The sequence below is a fragment of the Neoarius graeffei genome, chromosome 19, assembly GCF_027579695.1.
Source record: "Neoarius graeffei isolate fNeoGra1 chromosome 19, fNeoGra1.pri, whole genome shotgun sequence".
Taxonomy (NCBI): domain Eukaryota; kingdom Metazoa; phylum Chordata; class Actinopteri; order Siluriformes; family Ariidae; genus Neoarius; species Neoarius graeffei.
The window spans coordinates 9,671,864-9,690,596 of NC_083587.1; the positions used below are offsets into that span (position 1 = coordinate 9,671,864).

Consider the following 18,733-nt stretch of genomic DNA (forward strand, 5'->3'; position numbering starts at 1 on the left):
GGGTTGAACATTTTGGATGGGGAAGCCCAATACCAAAGTTGCGCAGGTGACATCATCAGTGTGTGTGTGTGTGTGTGTACCTAACTTGTCGTAGCCCCATAATATGCACAATCCCGCCAGCGGAACCTTGTACTAGTCATCAAAAAGACTTTACTACCATAGTACTACACTACTATGACATTACACAGAGTCTTAAGTAATACATTACGACTTGATCATTGCCATTCTGGTAACAGCAAATTTATAACGGGCCGTGTCCGCGACGTACAACACACGACGAGAAATGTTTAAACGACCATGTAAAGCTGTTAGTGTTGTGACGTTCGCGAACGAACCGATTCTTTTGAACGGCTCCTAGGCATGAACGATGAGAACCGAGTCTCGAGCTGGGGGAGCCGTTCTTTCTGTCGTTCTTTTTTGCCCAAGGACAAGAAGTAGGCTAAACAGCGTTTGCCTTTTACTTATTCAAGTTTTATCTGTTTGCCTTATAGTTCAAATTGTTTTGTATATAGTTTATAATGTTGTTGTGTGATATTAATGATAATATTGTGGGAAAACTACTTTGCACAGACGTTCATTTAATTTATTCTTTTGTCATTTTATTTGTTCTGCATAGACATTCATTGAAGCCCTCATTGTTTTTTAATGGTTATTTATGAGCGTTTAGGGGTTACAATAATGTAAGCCTAGGTTGCTTTATATAAAAGGTATGTCCAGAAATATTGATGTCACTGTCTAAGCAGAGGGATCTGGCTTCTTTAGACGCTGTCTTCTTAAAACTGAATAAATATTTAAAAAGAGCCAAATGAGCCAGTCTTTTGAACGGCTCTTTTCAAAGAACGGATCACAAAGATGCGGATCCCATCAAAGAGCTATAAATCCCATCTCTAAAAGCTGTTAACATTCTGTTGGCTAATACAGAGCCCAATGCGGGGGGGGGCCACGAGCGCGGGCATGAGCACGGGCGCAAAAAAAAAAACGGTCCCAAAAAAAAAGGTCCCAAAACAAACCCCGAAAAAAAAAACAAGAAGGCCGGGGGGGGCCGCTAGCAGGGGGTTTCGCCCGGGGAGTAAATCACTCTAGGATCGCCACTGTGTGTATGCATCTGCGACCGTGCCGGACGCTCCTTTGATTTTTTATGATTTTTTGAATTGGCCTTCACATCATCTATATCATCTACTCTGATAGTAGAGTCGCAAGCAACTTGCCGAAACGAGGTTGAAACTGAATTTTCTCTTCAGCGGTGGTCTTCTTAGCACATTTAGCACCTCCGCGCCAAATTTTGTCTCGATTGCACCAGGGGGCGACCTTCCACAACTTTGGGCACTGCTTGGGCTTTTTTTTTACCCTTCATAATCGGGCATAATTTTTTGTGCACTGACATAAAATGCATATCCACGTGTGCGGCTTGAGCCCCCGAACATGATGCAGCCATCCGTGATCATGCAGGACGCTCCTTTGATTTTTTATGATTTTTTGAATTAGCCAAAAACGTGAGTCTGAGCCGATAGTCCAACAATGCCATTGCACGTAACTTGCCAAAATGAGGTCGAAAGTGAATTTCTTCTTCAGCGGTGGTCTAGACCAGGGGTTTTCAAAGTGTGGGGCGTGCCCCCCCTGGGGGGCGCCAGAGTTCTTCAGGGGGGGCGCAACGTGAGAGACAAAATGGATCGATTTTTAGTACCTAAAGCTACAGGGAGTGAGGAGATGGCCAAGCAAAAAAACAGAGCCTCCAGGATGTTGCGATTTGCAACTTCAGCGCAAATTCAACCAATCCCCGCGAATTCAGGGCGGTGTTGCAATTATATCCAATCACCGCAACTTTCCCGCAAATTTGACCAATCGTTGGCGTCGTCTTGAGGTGACATCGACAAACTACCTTCCGCCTTACTTCCAGATGTCTATGTTCAAGAGAAGCAGCATGCGCGCAGTGTTGCCAGATTGGCGGTTTCAAGCGCATTTTGGCGGGTTTTGAATATATTTTGGACTGGAAAACGTCAGCAGTATCTGGCAACATTGCATGATGTGCGAGTCAGTGTTTATATAGGCTTAAATTCTGTTACTGAAAGTGTATTATGTTTACAGTGAAGGACTGTGTGCACTTTATTTTTTTTTACTTAATACAAGAAATTAATGGATGCCAACATTTTTGCCAAAATAGTATTTTATTTTCCATTGTTTAGGCAGCTTCAGCATCATACTGTGAGATTCTGTTCAAATTGTTTTTTTTCTTCTATGAAGCCTGAGCCATTTATTTTATTAATTTATAATTATTGCTTAATTTAGTCTTCAGGAGAGACTGCCTGCATACGGTACTAGTATTAATAGTTTTTTTTTCTTACATGAAAGCTGAGGCATTTATATTATATTTTAAGGTAACTTCATGTTGTGCTGTGAGGTTCTATGCACTTTAACTTTTGAACCAACAGGTGCATTTGGATAAGTAAAGCCTATTTTTCTGCATTTTTGTAGTCCTGGTAATCTTTTATATTGGTAAAGTTGTTTATAGGACCATTTCTCAGTGTCTTTGTTTTTTTAATCAATAGTTTTTCAGTAATAACATAATATTTAACATATCACTCAATTTTAATCACAAAAAGAGAAAATCGCAATAATTTCTCGCAACTTTCACTTCCTCCCGCAATGTAATTGCAACAAAAACCTAAACACTGCAACTTTCATCGCAATTTTTTTGGAAACCCCCACAACATCAGACATTTTAGCCCGCAACAATCACAAAAAAGGCCCGCGGAATCCTGGGGGACTGGAAAAAGAAGGAAGTATGACCACGATTATTTAAAGTTTGGATTTTCATGGACTGGATCTGAAGATGCTCCACTGCCACAGTGTGTTGTCTGCCAAGAGGTGCTAGCTAACGATGCTATGAGATGTTTAAAATGTGTAAAACAAGATGTTTTAAAAAGCACAGATGTTTAAAATGTGAAAAAGAAAAAAATAATGTGTACAACAACCATTTTTTTTTAAATACGAATGGAACATTAAGTATAGCAACAACAAAAATTGTAAGGGGGGTGCTGTTGTTTATTTGCTCTCTGAGGGGGGGGCTCACTCTCCCACACTTTGAAAACCCCTGGTCTAGACACACTGGGAGCCTCAGCACCGAATTTCGTCCCGATTGCACCAGGGGAAGCCCCCCACGAGTTTGGGCATTTTCTGGGTTTTCAAAATTCCATAACTAAGCCTACAGATATTGCCTAATTACTCAGCCATATGAGCTGCTATACACCTGATGATATTGTTGGAAAGGGCATAGTCTAAGCTTTATTTTGGTGTCTAATATGTTGGGTTCAAAGCAGTATAAAATAACCTGGGGGAAAAAAGTGAGGTTTTGCAGGCAGACTGGTGTACCAGAGGGCCCAAAACAAGTTCAAGTTCAAGTCAACTTTATTGTCAATAATGCCATCTGTGCAGGACATACAGAGAATTGAAATTGCGTTTCCCTATTATCCGCGGTGCAAACAGTAATAAAAATGAAATATAAAATATGGGTACAAGATATAAACTTTACAAAAAAAGGGGGGGGGGGGTATTTACACACACAAGCTAAAACTATCTAAGATAGTGGCAATCCAGAAAGTGCAAATGTGGCAGTGTGAACAGAATTAATGGTATAAATTTAAATGTGACGAATGACAATATAAACAGAATGAACAATGTAAATGGGAACAGCAGTCTGACAGTATAGTAGGGCAATATAGCATAAAAATATTACATTTTAAATTTTAAAAACATAAATTTTTAAAATATTATGCAGCGCATGAGCTGTCAGGACTAGGGCTCTCAAGGCCAGGGCTCTTGATATACAATTGTTTTGTATATAATTTATTCCACTGGCAGTGGTGCAAGTGGAAAGAGAACCTACAAAAACCATCAGAAAGAATTAAGTCCTGACATATTAATTTATTATGCAGAACCGGCATCCCCCCTCTCTCTCTCCCTATGTCCAGAGTGAGAGAGTAAGGCAGGCAGTGATGGAGGCAGGATGAGAAGGCAGAGACAGATACCATGTTGGAAAAATGACAAGTCACATTAATGGGGGAAAAGCATATGGAAAAGCAAATAAGTCATATAAGAGAAGCATAGAACCTCAGTAATTGTAAAGTCTGGAAATGCTCTAAAAAGATGCAGAGTACATGAAAAACAGGAGACAGATATTAGAGTCCATGTACATAGGCAACGTGCTACTCAGAAAAAAAAAAATTAGAAAGTGGCCCTCTTCTCTCTCTCGAGAAGCTGAGGTGGCCCTGCTTTGCCTGCTCTGACCACCAGATGGCAATCGTGGGCTATGTTGGCCTCCATTGAGGTTTTGCAGGCAGACTGGGCCCTGTACTACGAACGGAGGTTAACCTACCCAGAAGTAACCCAGGGTTCCCCCGCTAAACCGGGGTTGACAAAACCTGGTTATCTTGTTTGGGGTTAAACGGTACTATGACGGCAGTTATGAAGTTGATTTGTTGAACCTGGTTTAACCTAATCAGGGTTAATGCGCGTTCACGTTAAAGGGGAGGTTATCAGCGCAAATCACCACTGTTCACAATGGCACGGTCGCCATACTTCACGGAGGAAGAATGCGCTGTCATAATGCAAAGCTACAAGGAGTTCAAAACAACATTAAGAGCAAAATCTAACACAGCGGCTGCCAATAAGGAGCGGCAAGCATGTTGGCAACGAATTGCCGATCGGGTAAATGCGTAAGTACATTCTCCCCTCTACATGTTCCAGAACAGAAGTATAGGATGAGAGAAAGCTACATGATCAATCACAAGTCACAGAAAATGGTCCTTCGACGTGGCCCCAGTCATATATAGCTTGTTTAATGTCCGAAAAATCCTGAATAAAATTTGGTATGGTAAATTCATGGAGTAGCCTACTTAAGCTGATATGTGCACAGAGTCACATGAATTAGGACGACTGACTGTTCAGTCCCTTTGACTAAGTTGGTGTATGTCCTGTGAACATTTCAGAGGCAACAGCAGTGCCAAACGCACCTGGCAACAGGTGAAAATGAAATATAAAAACATCATTCATAATGGTGTGTGTGTGCGTGTGCAAGCAAGCATTCATTTGCCTTTTATTTATTCAAGTTTTATCTGTTTGCCTAATAGTTCAAATTGTTTTGTATATAGTTTATAATGTTGTGTGATATTAATGATAATATTGTGGGAAAACTACTTTGCACAGACGTTCATTTAATTTATTCTATCATCATTTTGTTTGTTCTATTTTTGTGTATTTTATTTATTTATCTGTTTGTCTAGTTGTATCTATTTTTCTAATAATATATTTTTTGCATTAATAGTTTGTTTTTTCCTATTAAAATAATCTTGTGTTCTTGTTATAACTTTATCTATTTATCTGACTGTTTAGTTGTATCTATTTTTGTTACAATTTCAATATTTTTAATATAGAAAGTTTTTTTCTATTAAAATGTTCTTGTGTTATATTTAGTTTTTATATATTTATATTTATATATATGGTTCTTGTGTTATATTTATTGTAGTTGTATCTATTTTGTATCTCAGACTTAAATATTTTTGTAAAACAAGTGTTTTTCTATAAAATATTCTTGCTTTCTTGATAACTATGTTCTTGAGTGGGTGTTTTTTTTTTTTAAACAGAAAAGCCGTTCTGCATGGACATTCATTGAAGCCCTCATTGTTTTTTAATGGTTATTTATGAGCGTTTAGGGGTTACAATAATGTAAGTCTAGGTTGCTTTATATAAAAGGTATGTCCAGAAATATTGATGTCACTGTCTAAGCAGAGGGATCTGGCTTCTTTAGACGCTGTCTTCTTAAAACTGAATAAATATTTAAAAAGAGCCAAATGAGCCAGTCTTTTGAACGGCTCTTTTCAAAGAATGGATCACAAAGATGCGGATCTCATCAAAGAGCCATAAATCCCATCTCTAATCTGCGCTCCGATATCGCACGGGTCATCCAGGTACGCTGGCATTGTCTCTAGAGGAAATGTCGGTGTCTCCGGTGGTGTTTAAAAAGGGTGTGGTTAATCGGAAACCTCGGGTTAACCAAGAACATAACCTGAGATGAGCAGGTTTGAGATGCAGCGTAAGTTACCATGGCAGCATACCTCGGTTTGAACATAGCCAACTTTCATAGTATGGGTTAATCGGGAAGTTATGCTGCACGTGATCAAGTTACTCTCGAAGTTACCCTGGTAAGCCAAAAAACCCGCTTTGTAGTACAGGGCCCTCGTGTATCAGAGGGCCCAAAACAAGTTCAAGTCAACTTTATTGTCAATAATGCCATATGTGCAGGACATACAGAGAATTGAAATTATGTTTCCCTCTTATCCGCGGTGCAAACAGTAATAAAAATGAAATATAAAATATAGGTACAAGATATAAACTTTAAAAAAAAGGGGGGGGGGGGTTATTTGCACACAAGCTAAAGCTATCTAAGAAAAGACAGTGGCAATCCAGAAAGTGCAAATGTGGCAGTGTGAACAGAATTAACGGTATAAATTTAAATGTGACGAGTGACAACATAAACAGAATGAACAATGTAAACGGGAACAGCAGTCTGACAGTATAGTAGGGCAATATAGCATATGACAGTGGGGGGTTGGGTTGCAGCCTGGGTTAGCAAGTTGGGTTGAAGTTCCATGGCCTGATTAGGTAAAAAAAATGTTTAAAAAATGGAATTAAAAGTTAAATCTATCCCAATACCTCCAAACTTGTTATATGAATATTGGCCAGTATACAGGTGCTACTCAGTGGGTCCAAGGGTCACAGTGTTAGCCCACAAAGAATATGAATATGATTTATGAATATGATTTTTTTTTCAGAAAATCAAAAAATTTTCCCTAGCACACGCTACCGATGCTAGTGCTAATACTGAGAAGTCCAAGTGTCCAGTTGGTCAAAGTGGCCAGAAAAAAAGTGGTTCATGTTGACAGAAAACTCACAAAAAAAAATCAGTCATTAAATAAATCCCAGCTCACATAAGTCAAAAAGTTCAGCATACTTGCCGACCAAGTATGTACAGTGTTAGCCCAAATAGAATATGATTATTATTATTTTTTTTACATTGTCATTTCATAAATCTAAGATCACTCAAGTCGGGAAATTCAGCACCATTGTTGACCATTCCAGGGAAGAAGCTGAGGTGGCCCTGCTTTACCTGCTCTGACCACCAGATGGCAATAGTGGGCTATGCTAATGAGTTAATGACGAAAATATCAAGGGGAAATTTACCATTGCAGACCAAAATAACACACACTCACTGTCATGTTCTTCACCACACTTGGTCGTTGGAGGTGTTTCAAAATCACAATAGCCTGAAGGTAGTGCAACACAAGCATGTGATCGCCAGACTCCAGAGTGTCAGAACTATAGTCAGACAGTTTATCCATAACTGCTAATTAGTCCTTCTTGGCAACCTCCAGTACAGACAAGCAGTCTTGTGTTGACAACGGATTCGTGTCCATCAACATGTCATACCTATGAGGAAAAAATGTCAAAAGAATGAACTAATCATATTACAGCAGGCAGAGAGAGGACTACCAGTTCTTGACCATTTACATGGTAAATCACTGATACCTAGTTGAGAGAACCTCTTCCGATGCAGACTTGGTAATCATTTCCTGCAAAGCACCAATGAAGAAAATGAAGTTCACGCACTGTCTATGGAGTGTCACATCCTCATTTCTCAGGTTGGTTTGGACTGTGTGGAAAACCAGGAATCTGTGAGAGGAAGTACAAGGATATAATTATGTACATGTACTAACAAAATACAGAAGCTTGGCTGAAAGGTTAATTTACAAACAAGTTACTAAACTGTTGACATCATAATAAAAAACTGCTACCAACCTTTTCAAGCTCTTGAGGTAATTCTGCTGTGTTCTCTTTTTCAATTTTGCCCCCAAGAGGTCACGGAGGTACTGTCAGATATTCTCTCTGTCTTTGAGAAACTGCAGGGATGGTGTCCGTGGGTCAGCATAATATAGATACTGAGCAACGTTTTCAACCTGAAAATAAAAGAGATCATGTTACATTACCTTCTGGTCATGACTGTTTTGCTTCATCTTTTATTAACCTGCATATAAATTTCCTTATAAAAACTATTTAAGAGCTGCTTGACTGGTTGAGAATACTTTACGTATTTGACATGCTCTTGACTGTCAGTGGTCCTGGATTGCCCAGTAGTAGCAATGGCACTGGGCGGTGAGTGAGGAGATCCAGGTGGCATTTTGTTGTTGGATGGCCCAGTTGTAGTAGAACTGGGCAGTGTGTGAGCAGCTCCAGGTAGCTCTCTGGTAGATGGTTCAGCGTTGGGCAGAGGGGACGGGTGTCCAGTCACAATCAAGTGATGACGCTCCAGCTCCTCAATCAATATTTCAATCAGAAAAACAAGATATTTCAAAATGTTTAATGAACTAAAGAAACTCAATTCAAAGAAATAGCAAAATGGGATTGTGATGAAAACAAAAAATAATAGTTTTAAGTGTGAAAGCAAGGCTTTTCACACACACACACACACACACACACACAGCTATCAGCCAGAAAAAAAAAAATAAATCATCACATCACTTCTGTTTAGGAGGTGTGTTCCACACAGAAAGAAAAGTCAAGGGCTGGATCGATGAAAATGGTCTCACTAAATGCATTTAAAATGACAACAATATGTGTAGATGGATCAAAAATTAGCCCCTTAAAGCCAGGAACTCCAAAATTTACTCATTCGGGGATGGTTAAGCACTATTGCTGACCTTCCCCGCATGTGAGAAATAAAGTTTATTATAAGCTTTATTTCGGTGTGTGATACATTGGGGTCAAGGCAGTTTAAGATCTGTAAGGGAGGTCTGACATACAGCATGTTTTAAGGTCTCACAACCCAGCAGAATATAGCCGTTATTAAAGCTGCCTGCTTTCAGACCTCTGAAGGGCTATATGAACAAGAATGTTCTCTGAGGTAAGCCTTAAGGTACCCTTTAATCTGGTTTATGGATACAGTTAAGTCCATATATATTTGGACACTGACACAAACTTTGTTTTTTTTTTACCTGTTTACTGAAGCATATTCAAGTTGTAGTTATATAATGGACATAAAGACCAGACTTTCAGCTTTCGTTTGAGGGTATCCACATTAAAATTGGATGAAGAGTTTAGGAGTTTCAGCTCCTTAACATGTGCCACCCTGTTTTTAAAGGGACCAAAAATAATTGGACAATTGAATCAAAGGCTATTTCATGGGCAGGTGTGGGCAGTTCCTTCATTATGTCATTCTCAATTAAGCAGATAAAAGGCCTGGAGTTGATTTGAGGTGTTGTGCTTGCATTTGGAAGATTTTGCTGTGAAGAAAGCATGCGGTCAAAGGAGCTCTCCATGCAGGTGAAACAAGCCATCCTTAAGATGCGAAAACAGAAAAAGCCCATCCGAGAAATTGCTACAATATTAGGGGTGACACAATCTAAAGTTCCATCTAAACATGAAAGACTAAACTTCAGACAGAAAGGCCCACAAACAAACAGCAACTGAAAACCGCTGCACTAAAGGCCTGGCAGAGCATTACGAAGGAGGACATGCAGCGTCTGGTGATGTCCATGAGTTCAAGATTTCTGGCAGTCATTGCCAACAAAGGGTTTTCAACCAAGTACTAGAAATGAACATTTTATTTACAATTATTTAATTTGTTCAATTACTTTTGAGCCCCTGAAAGGAAGGGATTGTGTTTAAAAAAATGCTTTAGTTACTCACATTTTTATGCAGTCATTTTGTTCAACCCACTGAATTAAAGCTGAAAGTCTGAACTTCAACTGCATCTGAATTGATTTGTTCAAAATTCATTGTGGTAATGGACAGAACCAAAATTAGAAAATTGTTGTCTCTGTCCAAATATTTATGGACCTAACTGTACAGTAAATCATTTCCTCCAAGCCTGAGCTACGGGGGTAAACAAAGAGTTCTCTGAGCTGGGTTTTATAAATGCCATTAATTAGGCCAACACGTATTGTCTAATTACTCAGCGGTATGAGTTGATGTACTCCCAAGTCTGATGTTGCTGGAAAGGGCATAGTCTGAGCTTTATTTTGGTGTGTGATATATTGGGTTCAAGGCAGTTTAAGATCTGTAAAGGAGGTCAGACATACAGCATGTTTTAAGGTCTCACAACCCAGCAGAATATAGCCGTTATTAAAGCTGTCTGCTTTCAGATCTCTGAAGGGCTATATGAACAAGAAGGGATCAGGCATTGTCAGAGTGGTTTGGCCATAAGCAGCAGTTCGTTGGAAATGTGGCTTTTTTTTTTTCAACAGTTGCCTTGCCTTGCGTCGCCCAGAGGGGAAATTCAAACAGATATCTGCAAGAAGGCCAAATAAAATGCTTACAGTACCTGGCATTCCTAGGCAGTCTCCCACTCAAGTACTGGCCAGGCCCAACTCTGTTTAGCTTGTGAAATCAGGCGTCGTCAGAGTGGTTTGGCCATAAGCAGCAGTTCGTTGGAAATGTGGCTTTTTTCAATGGTTGCCTTGTGCCGCCCTGAGGGGAAATTCAAAAAGATGTCTGCATGAAGGCAAAATAAAATGCTTACAGCACCTGGTATTCCTAGGCAGGGTTAGGGTTGAATATGTCTGAGTAATCATGTATCCACCTCACCACGCTACTGTATTAAACGTACATTCACGTCAATGGTCTCCCAGAGTTATTAACTTTGATTGGGTCACTGTCGGCCCCTGCAGAATTTGATCAGGCAACTGAATGCTTAGAGTCAACATTCCGCCATAGCTTAGATAATGTAGCTCCTCTTAAAAGGAAAATGGTCAGAGACTAAAAATTAGCACCCTGGTATAATGATGACATTTGCACATTAAAACAGACCACTTGAAAACTGGAATGTCAATGCCGTCAAAAATGATCCTAGATTCCTATTAAACACTGTAGCAAAATTAACCAGGAATAAGTCCAGTATGGACACACGCACACCTGTAATATGCAGTGGCAACAATTTCATGATTTTTTTTTTATGGCAAAATTGAGAATATCCGACAAAAAATTCAAACTACTAATTTAAGGCCAGACAATGTAGGTGACCCTGTAGTTAATAATATAACTGTGTCAGATCATCAATTAGAATGTTTTACTCCCCTAAAAGAAACTGAATTACTTTCATTAATCTCGGCATCAAAAGCCTCAACTTGTGTACTAGATCCCTTACTGTACCTACACGTCTATTCAAGTCAAGCCAAGTCAAGTCAAGTCAACTTTATTGTCAAATATGCTATACATGCTTGACATACAGCACAGATGAAATTTCAATCCTCTCTGACCCACGGTGCAAACAGGCAATGCAATAAATAAAAATAGAATAATTGAAAAAACAAACAAACAAGCAAACAATATAAACAATATAAACACTCTAGATAAAAACTAGACATAGACTAAACACTCAAACAAACAATTTCAACAGTATCAACACTAGATAAGAACTAGACTAAACACTTAGACAATATAAACAGTATAAACCCTAGATAAGAAAGAGACAAAGACTAAACACTCATAAACAGACAACATAAACAGTATAAACACTAGATAAGAACTAGACAGACTAAACACTCAAACAAAATATAAACAGTATAAACACTAGATAAGAACTAGACATAGACTAAACACTCAAACAAACAATATAAACAGTATCAACACTAGATAAGAACTAGACATAGATGAAACACTCAGACAATATAAACAGTATAAACACTAGATAAGAACTAGACAGACTAAACACTCAAACAATATAAACAGTATAAACACGCTAGATAAGAACTAGACATAGACTAAACACTCATACACACACACACACACACACACACACACACACACACACACACACACACACACACACGCGTAAATTGGTGCAAATAAAGAAACAGTCAAGGGCACTTGAGGTATAGCAGGTAAACATGAAATAAGCAGTATAAACAAACTAGCAGTTGTTAAGGTGAGGTAGTGCGGAATAGTACAAATGAGCAAGGTAAAGTGAGATGTGCGGTCCCTGAGTTCAATGTGTTAATGAATGATGAGATGTATGTATGTGTGTGTGGGTGTGTTTGGGGGGGGGACTGTGAGGATGACATGTCAGATGCTGAAGGGGTGGCAGGGGGGTGTGCGAGCAGAATCTGTAGCAGGGGGCAAAGGGGGGAGGAGGGGCAGAACAGGGAGGGAGTTGAGCCTCCTGACCGCCTGGTGAAAGAAACTGTTCTTGAGCCTGCTGGTTTGGCCCGGAGACTCTGCAGTCTCCTCCCCGACGGTAGCAGACTGAAGAGGCTGTGAGATGGGTGGGTGGGGTCATCTGCAATCCTGATGGCTTTGCGGGTGAGGCAGGAGTTATAAATATCCATTAGAGAAGGGAGAGACACACCAATGATCCTCTCAGCTGCTCTCACGATGCGCTGCAGAGTCTTGCAGCAGGACACGGTGGAGGCGCCGTACCACATGGTGATGCAGCTGGTCAGGATGTTCTCAATGGTGCCTCTGTAGAAAGTGTGCATGATGGGGGCCGGGGCTCTTGCTCTCCTCAGTTTGCAGAGGAAGTACAGATGCTGTTGGGCTTTTTTGGCCAGTGATGCAGTGTCGTTGCTCCAGGACAGGTCTTCAGAGATGTGTACACCCAGAAACTTGGTGCTGCTCACCCTCTCCACTGCAGCACTGTCGATAGATAGTGGAGCATGGTGGGTGTGTGCTCTCCTGAAGTCCACAACAATCTCCTTCATCTTCTCCACGTTCAGACGGAGATTGTTGTCCTTGCACCACATGGCCAAGCGGCTCACCTCACTCCTGTAGATTGTCTCATCGCCATTGTTGATGAGACCCACCACAGTCGTGTCATCCACAAACTTAATGAATAGATTTGAGTTGGATGTTGGTGTGCAGTCATGGGTCAGCAGAGTGAAGAGGAGGGGGCTTAGCACACATCCTTGGGGGGCCCCCATGTTCAATGTGATAGTGCTGGAGGAGTTGCTGCCGACCCGTACAGTCTGTGGTCTCCCCGTCAGGAAGTCCAGCAGCCAGTTGCAAAGGGAGATGTTGAGTCCCAGCTGGTCTAGTTTATGAATGAGCTGCTGAGGAATGATTGTGTTGAATGCTGAGCTAAAGTCTATGAACAGCATTCTGACATACAAGTCTTTTGTCTCCAGGTGGGTGAGGGCTGAGTGGAGGGCAGTGGAGATGGCATCATCGGTCGAACGATTGGACTGATATGCATTCTGGAAAGGGTCCAGGGTGGGGGGGAGGGCAGACTTGATATGCCGCATGACTAGCCGCTTGAAGCACTTCATGAGGATGGGCGTGAGTGCGACAGGGTGGTAGTCATCGAAGCAGGAGGGAGACGGCTTCTTCGGGACCGGGATGATGGTGGTGATTTTGAGGCACGTGGGGACAACAGCCTGGCTCAACGAGATGTTGAAGATGTCTGTAAAGACATCTGTGAACTCCTCAGCACAGTCTCTCAGGACACGACCAGGAATGTTATCAGGACCCGGGGCTTTTCGTGCATTTGTCGTCTTGAGAGCTCTCCTCATGCTGTCTGGGGACAGCATCAATGCCTGGTCACCGGGAGGTGGTGGGGTCTTCTGTGCCACGGTGCTGTTGTCTGCCTCAAAGCGAGCGAAGTCGTTCAACGGATTCAGCAGAGACGTGGAGTTGTCACAGGTCTGCGGCGAGGGCTTGTAGTCTGTGATGGTCTGAATCCCCCACCACAGGTTCCTGGTGTCTCTGCTGTCATTGAAATGGCCAGCAATGTATCTGGAATACTGTCTCTTGGCCACCCTGATGCCTCGTGACAGATTGGCCCTAGCTGTCCTCAGGCCCACCTCGTCCCCAGCTCTGAAGGCGGTGTTCCGAGCCCACAGGAGCCTGTGGACTTCCCCTGTCAGCCATGGCTTCTGATTGGCCCGAATGGAGATGGTTCTGGTGACCATAACGTCATCCATGCACTTCCTCATGTAGGCAGTGACAGTCTCCGTGTACCGTACTCCTGGAGATCTGTGATGTTGCTGTAGGTGGCCGCCTGTCTGAACATGCTCCAGTCAGTGGTGGAAAAACAGTCCTGGAGTGCCTCTGAGGACCCCTCTGGCCACACACGTATCTGTTTTGTAGCTGGTTTGGTGACTTTAACCAGCGGCCTGTATGCTGGCATTAGCATAACAGTGGAGTGATCTGAGGCCCCAAGGTGGGGGAGGAGTAGGGCTTTGTAGGCGTCTTTATGCATGGTGTAAACATTGTCCAGAGTATTGTTTCCACGTGTGGGAAAGTTGATAAGACCATAGAGTTTTGGAAACATGCTCTTGGGGTTTGCATGATTGAAATCCCCAGCCAGGATGAGGAACGCATCTGGGTGGGCTGTCTGCTGCTCACTGATGTGCTGATAGAGTTCATTCAGTGCTTCACTCCTGTTGTTATTGGAGCCGGGAGGGATGTACGGTATAATGCTACCAGCAATATGGCTGTAAATTCCCTCAGCAGGTAGAATGGCCGGCACTTAATAATTATAAACTCCACCAGTGGTGAGCAGTGTTTGCAGACCACAACAGCATCACAGCACCAGGCATCACTGATGTAAACACAGAGTCCTCCACCGCGAGTCTTCCCCCCCTCAACTAGTACTCTGTCTGACCGGTAGCATGTTAGCCGGGCTAGCTGAATGGCACAGTCCGGGACACTGTCGTTAAGCCATGTTTCCACAAACACAAGGACACAACACTCACTCACAGACTTAAAAGATGAGCGGAGCAGGCGGATATAATCCAGCTTGTTGTCCAGAGAGCGTACGTTGGCCAGAGTGATGGTAGGGATAGCCGGCCGGTGAGGGCTGGCCGGTGAGGGCTAGCCGCTAGCCTAGCTCGGATACCTCCGCGCTTGCCCCTCTTCTGCTTCCGCATGTTCCGCCTGTGGCGCTTCCACTGCGGGCTGGATGCAGGAGTGGGGGTCGGTGATTGAGCAGGTCTCTGGAGCAAACCATAGTCGCATAGCACTTCCGCCTCCACTGGATTTATATCCGTGAATATAGTTCTGCGGATGTCGAGCAGAAACTCACGGGAGTATGTGCGCCTTGAGACTGATGGACTGGACAAAGACAAACAGATACACACTGTTTTAAAACACAAAAAACACGAAAAGACCATTCTGTCGGGACAGAGAGGAGCCGCTGCGTGTGTGCACGCCGCCATCTTAGAAATAAGACAGATTCAAACAGATAATACCTGAAGTAATTGAACCACTTCTAAAAATAACAAATTCTTCTCTTACGATTGGCTATGTTCCCAAATCCTTTAATCTGGCAGTTGTCAAACCCCTGATTAAAAACCTGACCTTGATCCCTGTCAGCTGTCCAATTACCGGCCAGTATTAAACCTCCCCTTTATTGCCAAGACCCTTGAAAAAGCTGTGGCAGATAAAATTATTCATAGTTTTGTAGCCTGAGCCCTTTGGATGTGGAAAGATTGAGCTATTTTGGTTTGTGTGTGTTACCCTAACCCACATATGAGAAATAAAGCTTATTATAGCTCAAATCATTTATAAAACCCACCTCAGAGAACTCTTTGTTTACCCCCATAGCTCAGGCTTGGATAAAATCATTCACTGTATCCATAAACCATATTGAAGGGTACCTTAGGTACCTTTTCACATAGGTAAAGCTCAGGCTTGGATAATATGAGTTACTGTATCCATAAACCATATTAAAGAGTACCTTAAGGCCTACCTCAGAGAACATTCTTGTTCATATAGCCCTTCAGAGATCTGAAAGCAGACAGCTTTAATAATGGCTATATTACGCTGGGTTGGGTTGGGTTATATGAAATTAAAAGAAGGAGCATATTTTTAAGACTTCTAGGTCGTGAACAGACTTTGATTATTTAATTATTAATAATCAAAGTCTAAAAATAAAGCACTTATTGTCCAACAGAAGTTTACAAATACCAAAGTACATGTAACACAGGAGTCTGATATCTTTTTATTACCATTTTATTACCAGACCATAGTTATTGTCATGTTTTAGAGTGCATGTACATAGACAACATGTGCTACTTAGAAAAAAATATAGAAACAATTAGGAAGTCTCTCTCTGCCTGCTTCTCACTCTATGTGCAAAACAGAATCACGGAGTCAGTGAGTGAAAGAGCGAACCGCCATCTTCTCCTTCAAATCTCTGTCTCTTTATTACAAATTTCCAAAATCTGGTAGGTCCAGGTCCTGCAGCTCATGGATTAGCAGTGCTGGCAGGGAGAAGACAAGAAAAGGGAGGACAGACAAAGGGGAGAAGCACAATTACAGAAGAGACAAAACACAAAGTTAATAAAATGCAATAATGTTTTATGCACAGATGGAGAGAGAGAGAGGAGGCGGTTGGAGGAGAGAAACTAACCTTACATCAACCTAATATAATCCTAATCATAACCTCAGCCTAAACTTAACATAACCTATTCCTTTTTTCTGTGTTTTACTCAGGGACTCTCCAAAATTGGTGTCAGCACTTCCACGACGGGCTTCTGTATGCCAAGACTGGTGGCTATCTGGCGAGTTTGGATTCAACTCTCAAACTTGTCAGATGGCCACAAGACTTGGCAAACTTGAGGCAGGTAAAGTCTATGCGACTCAGTTGATCCCTCATGCAGCTCCACCATGGGCTACTGTGTACCAAGAATGGAGTCTATCTGGCCAGTTTGGATTCAACTCTCAAACTACCCAGATGGACAGCTAGACTTAGCACACTTGAGGCAGGTAAAATGTACTGCGTCTCAGTTGATCCCTCATGCAGTGGAACTGGAGTATGAGTATCATTGGTGTCAGTACTTCCACAATGGGCTACTGTGTGCCAAGACTGGAGTCTATCTGGCCAGTTTGGATTCAACTCTCAAACTGCCCATATAGACTAAGGACTTAGCACACTTGAGGCAGGTTAGGTGTACTGCGACTCAGCTGATCCCTCATGCAGCTCCATCATTCTGGTCACAGAAGGGCTGATGGACCTGGCTTTGATCAGGCATTGTCAGAGTGGTTTAGCCGTAAGCAGCAGTTTGTTGGAAATGTGGCTTTTTTCAACAGTTGCCTTGCCTTGCCTTGCACCGCCCTGAGGGGAAATTCAAACAGATATCTGCAAGAAGGCAAAATAAAATGCTTACAGTACCTGGTATTCCTAGGCAGGGTTAGGGTTAAATATCTCATCTCATCTCATTATCTCTAGCCGCTTTATCCTTCTACAGGGTCACAGGCAAGCTGGAGCCTATCCCAGCTGACTACGGGCGAAAGGCGGGGTACACCCTGGACAAGTCGCCAGGTCATCACAGGGCTGACACATAGACACAGACAACCATTCACACTCACATTCACACCTACAGTCAATTTAGAGTCACCAGTTAACCTAACCTGCATGTCTTTGGACTGTGGGGGAAACCGGAGCACCCGGAGGAAACCCACGCGGACACGGGGAGAACATGCAAACTCCGCACAGAAAGGCCCTTGCCGGCCCCGGGGCTCGAACCCAGGACCTTCTTGCTGTGAGGCGACAGCGCTAACCACTACACCACCGTGCCGCCCCTAGGGTTAAATATGTCTGAGTAATCATATATCCACCTCACCACGCTACTGTATTAAACATACGTTCACGTCAACTACTACACACAGCTTTATAAATGATCTCCCAGAGTTATCAACATTGATTGGGTCACTGTTAGCCCCTGCAGAATTCGATCAGACAACTGAATGCTTAGAGTCAACATTCCACCATACCTTAGATAATATAGCTCCTCTTAAAAGGAAAATTGCCAGAGACAAATAATTAGCACCCTGGTGTAATGATGACACTCGCACTTTAAAACAGACCACTCGAAAATTGGAACGTAAATGGTGTCAAAAATAATCCTAGATTCGGATTTAATACTGTCGCAAAATTAACCAGGAAAAAGTCCAGTATAGACACATGCACAACTGTAATATGTAGTAGCAACAATTTCATGAATTTTTTTTTTAATGACAAAATTGAGAATATCCGACAAAAGAATTCAAACTAGGCGGCACGGTGGTGTAGTGGTTAGCGCTGTCGCCTCACAGCAAGAAGGTCCTGGGTTCGAGCCCCGGGGCCGGCGAGGGCCTTTCTGTGTGGAGTTTGCATGTTTTCTCCGTGTCCGCGTGGGTTTCCTCCGGGTGCTCCGGTTTCCCCCACAGTCCAAAGACATGCAGGTTAGGTTAACTGGTGACTCTAAATTGACCGTAGGTGTGAATGGTTGTCTGTGTCTATGTGTCAGCCCTGTGATGACCTGGCGACTTGTCCAGGGTGTACCCCGCCTTTCACCCGTAGTCAGCTGGGATAGGCTCCAGCTTGCCTGCGACCCTGTAGAAGGATAAAGCGGCTAGAGATAATGAGATGAGAATTCAAACTACTAATTTAAGGTCAGACAATGTAGGTGACCCTGTAGTTAACAATATAACTGTGTCAGATCACCCATTAGAATGTTTTACTTCCCTAAAAGAAACTGAATTACTTTCATTAATCTCTGCATCAAAAGCCTCAACTTGTGTACTAGATCCCTTACCTACATATCTATTCAAACAGATAATACCTGAAGTAATTGAACCGCTTCTAAAAATAATAAACTCTTCTCTTACAATTGGCTATGTTCCCAAATCCTTTAAACTGGCAGTTATCAAAACCCTGATTAAAAAACCTGACATTGGTCCCTGTCAGCCATCCAATTATCGGCCA

General features: G+C 42.3%; 1 pseudogene; it reads left to right on the forward strand.

Moving 5' to 3' along the window:
* The first annotated feature begins 8,192 nt into the window (after positions 1-8,192).
* Positions 8,193-18,733, forward strand: part of LOC132867565 (serine/threonine-protein kinase pim-3-like) — a 38,641-nt pseudogene continuing 28,100 nt past the window's right edge.